The following is a 7,848-nucleotide window of genomic DNA, read 5'->3' as shown; positions in this document are numbered from 1 at the left end:
TGTATATTTAGTTAATCTGTATATCAACGACAACTGCTTGTTACTACAAAGTACACAGGAGATACAGGGGATCTGAAAGAAAACTGAGAATCAATAATACATGGATGCAATACCCAAATATTTCATAACAAATGAAGGGATGGGGATTTTTATAGCTTAATAAATGTGTAGAAAATAAAAAGTTACAACTCTGTAGCTGGCAGTTTGGCCTGTTGGTGTGTGCATACATAGCCATGTCTCAGATGGCCCAGTCTTCTTCTGGTTTTCTTTGTGTATGCATTTGTTATCATGTGTGTGTGTTTATGGGTGGGAGCTGCTTTAATCTACCTGGTTCTGCATATGACACACACACACACACACACACACACTCCACCATTTAAAGTGTCCCCAAGGTGATTGATGAGGTGGTGATGGAAATGTCATCTGCTGATAATACATTTATCATCGCTCATCCAGGCTCATGAATTTCTCCTTCGGGTTTATGATCATTTTTTGCCATTTTACCACGACGCCATCTGAATGCAGTGATTCATAGGAATGCCAGTGGTTTTCTCTGAGGAGGCAGGCGGAGCATGGAGGCATCCCACACTCTGACTAGACTCATTAATTAGTGGGCAGGACAATGATAGCCTGTGTTTACATGAAACCATGTGATGGAGTGATAAATAAAAAGCTGGCAGAGCCTGACATCTCCAACCAGTTATGATACTAAAGAAAAAAAAACTATGAAACCACAGTTCTATATTCTAACACTGCATGATTGCTGTGGGAAAGTTTCTGGGTATTTAAAAAAAAACAGACCAGTAAGAATCTGTATAGAAGCAGAATTCATGTTGGAGCAGTACTGTAATATGTTATTGATCCCTGCAGGTTTTCTTTCTTCTTTGCCAAACAAGCAAAAACTCTAGATCAGCAACACAACAGTGTGTGGTAGGAGGGTACGAAGAGTTTCTAAGTATTTGTGTCAAAACCCCACAGTGCGGCATCTAGAGTCTCAGCACATTGTACATAATATCTGAGGCATTAGTTTGTGATAAAAGCTATTTTAGACCCATAAAGATGATCAAGGGTTAGAAAAGCTTGATCATCTCACTGAAGGATTCTTGCCACTTTTCCAGGTTTTGAATGCACAGGACTTTCTACCACATGAATATGTTAATTAAAATAAAACAAACATTTCAAGATTAACATTGTACAAATCATGATGACATTTCTTCTTAAATATCTAATTACTTTTCAGGAAATTCTCTTTTCTTCTACCCATGTTGTGGTATCTGTACAGGCCACATTCTGATCAGTTTTATGTGAGGTTGATTGAAGTGCTTTTTTTTTTTTTTTACTCTAAACTGATTTTAATGACTAAAATCTAAAGCCTATATCAAGACATAGCTGGGAGAGATCATTATATATTCAGGTGAGAGTGTATTTGTGTGTGAACCGCTGAATGAGTAAGAGAGCCTGTCATACAATAACAAACTATCTAAATGAAAATCATAGACAAGTGAGGCATAACTGAGTGTGCAAGTTCATGCACAACCGTCCCAGTTGTGCAGAACTTAATATTTTAAAAGTGTATTTATTTTCTGTCCCACCTTCTCTGTCTCTCTCTCCTTCTCTTTATCATTCTCTCTCCTCGCTCTTTATCCCCCCCCTCCCTCCACACCCTGCCACTTCATTACTGCTGCCTGGTTCTCGCGGTCTCGCAAATTACACTGCTCAAAACATTAAGGGAACAGTAATCACACATCAGATATTGATGAATAAACTATTCAAGTTGAAAACCTTTACTAATGTTATTGAGGGCGGTATTCAGAATCTGAAAACCAAAGTGAAAAATTAAAATCACAGTCTCATCCAAGTTGTGTGAATTTCATTAGGGCGACTCATCTGTATGCGCCCCTGTATGTCTGGGCATGCTCCTGATGAGTCGGTGGAGGGCGTCCTGGGGGATCTCCTCCCAGACCTGGATCAGGGCATCACTGAGCTCCTGGACAGCCTGTGGTGATACTTGGTGGCGTCAGATGTACCAATACATAATTTTCTATAGGCGCTCAATTAGATTTAGGTCAGAGGAACGTGAGGGCCACTCAATGGCATCATTGCCTTTGTCATCCAGGAACTGCCTACACACACTGGCCACATAAGACTGAGCATTGCCCCACACCAGGAAGAACCCAGGACCCACTGTCTGACAGTTGCTCTGAGGATTCTGAGGACAATGAAAAGTTTCAAGGGTAGACGGAAAGTGACTGCAGCCACTGAAGATGGACAAAAAAAAAACCATACTGACTTCTGTCTTTCAGGCTTATCTAGCCATGTAGAGCTATTTCAGAGCATCTGAGAGAGAAGCAGGCTTATATTTCCAGATGAGGAAGTGGAAGAGTACTCGGCTGTCTAGAGCAGTGTTGTAGGAGTAGCACTACTGTGGGTGCAGGACGTCTGAGCTCAAGGATAAAAAATAGGCCTATAGCTACCAGCCGATCCCCTGTAAAATAAGTGCCCATCACTTGCATCTGCATCTCCTGTGTAGCAATTTATTTTAGACTCAGCAATGAGTCAGAGAGGAGGTGTGCGAAAGAGAGAACTTGCCTGAAGACAAAATAAATAAAAAGTATTCTGCACTAAAAATCAGTTTAAATAGTGTAGATAAAGAAGAGTCACACCGTAGGTGTTTATTTGGCAGACTGGTTCCAAATTTAGACAGGTTGTACAGACTCCTAACCCGCTGCTTGGCCCACTCTGAAACTGACACCTTTTTCCAAAGTGCTTGCCAACATGACTGTGATTGTAGGCATGGAAGTCATGCATCGTGTGTGTGTGTGTGTGTCTGTGCAAGTATGCATGCGCATGGACCAGTACATGGCAACACTTCAGCAGCTTGTATACACTCATACAATGAAATGTGCTCGTGCAAAGCCCATGCACCTGTGAATGCTTACTGGCACATGGATAATACTGACACAGCTGGGATCCACCAGTGCCTGCCAGCCAATGTATGTGTATGTGTGCGGCTACCAGCTGCGCCCACTGTTTTGATCCTCAGAGACACTATCACATTCTCCTTGCATCATTTCACCACAGCCATGAAGTACAGTATCAAACTCATGAACACATGCTCACAGTTATAAGCCCATATTCATTTATCACATTCATGCATATAATCACCTTCGCACATAAACATCGAGTGAGTGGCTTGAGATATAATTACTTATTATGGGTGTTATGCTTTATAAATTTGACTGCTTTTTCAGGAAGCTGCAGACACTGCATCAGTTAAAGCTGCTACACAAACGCAGAGTTTTCTCATTTTAAAATGGTCATATTGAATCACATGGTCCATATTTAACTGCTGTGGTCACTTAGGGTTTGGGAGGGCAACATTTATTTTTCAGGACAGTCCTCAATGACAAGCTTCTCCCAGTAACCATCCATTATTGTCAAAAATATCGACAGAGGCCAAAATGCTTCTTAAACTCTGGGTCAAGGATGATGCAGCCAAGTTTCTTCATGTAAAGGTCATCTTTTATACTGTCATATAAAGCCAGAGAACAGAAGCTGTGTGTCAAACTGGCTTGAGATTTTATCCTGTCTTGACAAATTATTAGCAGTTGCTGCCTGCAGGACAACACAACATTTGGCTTTTTCTCCAGTTTTTGTTGTAATGTTGAAATTTCAATTGGCTGCTATCATGGAATAAATCCTAGCATCTTGATTTAGAAACTAGATGAAACACCAGACTTTAATCCGAGTGTGTGTAATGTGTTTGGATAGAGCTCAGCTAGAGGACTATCATAATAATTATTCTGGTCTTAGTCCAGCTTCAGGCTTTTTAGCTAATGACAGGCACAAACCAAATGGCCAGATTTCAAGCTGTCTGTTTGAATGCATACTTGAGATGTATGTGCAAATATTGTGTGTATGTGTTTGAGCTGACTGGTTCAAACATCTTAGAAAAAAAGCTATATTTCTGATTATTTTCTGCAGTGATGGGTAGCTAAGCTGAGAGATGATGCCTTTAACCTCATATGACCTTGTTCCTGGCAGCTGCAAGCCATATCATTTCATACCTGCTTTGGTTGTTTTATTGAATAGAAGAGAACAGGACTCCTACAACAACACAGTTCAATACAACAGAAAATTGCATTTTCTTGCATTATGAAATGTAAGCCGAGCGCACAGGTGCTGCTGTTTTGCCTCTGGATGCTTGTTATGCAGCACAAAAGACTAGAATATAGCAGGCCTGTGCAGTGCTTTCAGCATATAGATCTGCATGTTAATAAACTGATGCACTGAACAGTCCTATTAGGGAAGCACACTATAGACAATGTAGTTTATGTTTCTCACAACTGAAACATCAATCTGCACACCCAGCGCTATGTCAGAGTGTAGTCACACATCATAAAAGCTTTCAAATATTTTCTCTTGATTGTTTTTTAATGCTGAAACAACATGAGATTATTAGGTCGTCCCCGTGTTTACTGTGAGGAAAATCACTCTCAAGGTATGAATTTAATTCATCAAAATAAATCAATACAAAATATTATGCCTCTTTTTTATTATGCCTGTGTGCATGTAATGAAACATGTACACAACAGAGTTGTGTTGGCAGCAGCCCAACAATCAATAGTGCTCTATTCAGGCATTGCACATTTGATGTTAGAACCAATTTAGACAGTGCTTTATAGTATTGACAGTATTGTTTCAGAGTCCTTTGCAATACCACAACATGATGAAATCCATTTTCCCCTCATATAACATGCTGTCATTTTCTGGCTAGAATGAGCTGAACCATCTCAGCATACAAAGCAGGCAGGTTCAGCTGCAAAGTGATAAAAATGATAGCACAACAGTGACTGGTATTTCACAACAGCAATGCTAATATCACACAATAATGATCAGTGAAGGGCTTCAGAAAACATTGGTGGTGTAGTTATGGACAATGCTGTGTGTCATGTGCTGCGTCAACATGTGAGGCCACAAATAGTCTTTAACAAGGTGAAAGCAAGCCAATCTGCTATATGATAATAATGATAGCACCATAACGATCGGTGCTATACTAGAGGGATATTACCAATAATTGTAATGATAATCACTTGTTGCTCTGCTGCTGCTGCTGGTGGTATTTGTAGTTCTTTCTTATGCCCAAAACCATGTTGGTGGTGCCGTTAATGTGACAGCACTGCTGCTCTCACTGTCTTGTAATGCAAACAATTTAATTTGTCCTTCCTAATTAGATATCTTAGGGAAAATGAGGAAAAGACAAGACTCCCTGTTCCCAAATTTCCTTCTGATTTGCAGGTGAGCAGTAAATAAGCCTTTTTTAAAATAACGTAATGACTGTTTAAGTCCTTAAGCCACTTACTGAGCATTTCTCTGATGTAGAATAAAACAGTGCATCTGAAAAAAACTGAATGAGCTTAAAACAAATGAAAGACACATTAGATTAAATGTTAGTATAGTGATAAAGCAAACTGCTTTGTTGGACAAAACAAACAGCATTTTTCAAAGTACTGACTTTTTGTCTGTCTCAGGTGCAATAGTATTAAAAAAAGAATCAAAATTTTAGCTATAAAAATCATGTTTTCAATCAGGTCATTGGTATAAAAATGCATGCATTTGTTAAAATTTTCTGCTAAAGCTACTTGTGTGGACTTTTAGTTACTGTAAAAAAGTGGAGCGGAGGTTAATTATTGCAGATTCCTGCTTCTTAGAGCTGTGTGATCTCTCACTGCACTTGTAGAAAGATAATGCATAAAAGACAAGCAGCAGAGAAGATAAAAGCAGATTTTGGCCTTTTGATATTTAGCTATTATGAGTTTTAAAATATCTCGCTCATCATGTTTCTCTTCATCTCTTCACTCATGTACCACTACACCTACATAATTACTAGATGGATGGTAACACATTATTTTAGAAACTCATGTTGCTTGACTGTTTTCTTTTATATTTAGCTCTTATTCACTCAGTGAAGGCTTACACACAATATTTTTTTCTTTTTCCCCACAATAACACTCTACTGTATAACCACTCAGCATTGCCACAGGCCAGGGTTCAGTATCTTGTTCCAGACTTTCTAACCTGTATTTACTGATGGAGGCGAGAGCTTGTCCTGCTCCTTCCCCTACCCTGATAACACCTCAGGTGATTTCCTCAAAAACCATTTGCAACCAGTCCTAATCTCCAGTCCACCTACTTTTTAACCTTGACCCAGATTCTGAAACAAACATGGCAGTTAGCTCACTAGCTTTTAGTCTCAAAAAGTACTGAGACTGGCAGAGCTCGAACTGTATAGTCCATGAATTACATTCCACCACCATGATCTGACGAGTGACAGAATACTAAGAAAAAATACTTAAACACCAGTCATATTAATCTCAGTACAGGAATATGTCACCCAGTGGCAGCACATTGTACAAAGGCATAAGTTAACAGCTGTGGAGAAACAGACAATACTTGTTACTCCCAATGAAAGATGATGATATATTCTGGTGTCAGGGTGTCAACTGCAATAAATCAGTAAAACAACAGTTAAAGTTCAAACACAAGTTGATTTCCTGCATGTGTGCATGACGGTGTGCAGTTTGTCCACACTGTGCTCATATATCAGACTGTGTGGGAAAAGACTTTGGAATAAACTGGCTGTAGGCTGGAGCACTGCAGGACATGGCTTGGTGCAATTAGAACAATACTGGAGTCACCACATGAATTAAATATCTTTTATTTGTATTTTACTCAGTCCAGTGAGTGGAGGTATGAGCATGTGACATGCAGTACATTTAAAAACATAGTTATGTAGTAGATTGAAAACTTTTTTTTTTTTTTTTACCTGGAAATTCATTATTGGAGCCCAAGAAAGGAGGATTTCAGGGGGAATCTGACAACTCCACATGTTTTTGGAGTTTGCGAGAGGTTTGCTTGTGAAGTTACTAGTGTTTAAATTTGCATAAGAGACAAGTTTAAGAATTTTTCTCAAAAATGTATTTTATATATACTCCTCACTTTTGTATTTGTTTCTTTTCCAAAAAAATATTCTGACATAAACAAGCCACAAATATCCTAATACCCTTTCCCCTGGATAATTACATGTACAAAATTATGAGCTATAGAGCACACCTACAGTAATTAACACATCTAATTACATCATAATTACATAATATATGTGTCTCGTTCCTTTCCTCTTCACTAAATGGCCATTCTAACATGTGATTAATCTAAATTCCCTCTCCTCTTTCTCTCAGGCAGATCTGTGTCACTGTGAAAAGGAAAAAACTCATCGCATCTGACACCAGTAATGAGCTAAAGGTGGGTTCCGCCATTTCTTTTCCTGTGCTGTGAGTGTGTGTGAAATCAAATGCCCTGTAAACTGGCACTGACACATCGGGCCCCACTAGCCTGTTCAGCATTCTCACTCCAAGTGAGAGTGATGGGTGACAGCACAGTGTTTTCTGAGAGCTTACAATAATCTCAAGTATATTCATTTGTTCTTTCTTTTATCCTTTCAATCTATATTTGTTTGTGTTTCCCTCCTTTCTTTCCTTGTAAAGCCATTTTCCTCAGTAATGATTTCTGTCCTTCATGGTTAATATAAAATTATACAGAATTGTTTAGCTTGTTTTTGCCTGCAGCAGCTTGTTAAGCAGGACTTGTAAAATGCATATTTAATATGACAGCATGCCTGAAAACGCAGCTTAAAATGTATCTGCCCTCTGGACACGTGTTCCCAAAGTCACTGCATCACACACACCTTACATCTCCCATACTAAGCATTTTTCCATTCACCTGGAAAAAGTTGAAAAGATTAAAGGCAGATCTAATCGATCCTGAGTGAGCTTATCAGTGGCTGGGGGA

The 7,848-nt window shown here is 39.1% G+C and overlaps 1 protein-coding gene across 2 annotated transcripts in view; it reads left to right on the top strand.

Moving 5' to 3' along the window:
• cdh11 (cadherin 11, type 2, OB-cadherin (osteoblast)) overlaps positions 1-7,848 on the top strand; it is a 78,272-nt gene that overhangs the window by 25,697 nt on the left and 44,727 nt on the right. For both annotated transcript variants that reach the window (XM_020601559.1, XM_020601560.1), the window contains exon 2: positions 7,239-7,302. The gene's annotated coding sequence lies outside the window, so the exon portion shown is untranslated. The remainder of the gene's footprint in view (positions 1-7,238; positions 7,303-7,848) is intronic.

This window comes from Monopterus albus, unplaced genomic scaffold (assembly GCF_001952655.1).
Source record: "Monopterus albus unplaced genomic scaffold, M_albus_1.0 scaffold52.1, whole genome shotgun sequence".
Lineage (NCBI taxonomy): Eukaryota > Metazoa > Chordata > Actinopteri > Synbranchiformes > Synbranchidae > Monopterus > Monopterus albus.
This window is presented reverse-complemented; position numbering and strand designations above follow the sequence as displayed.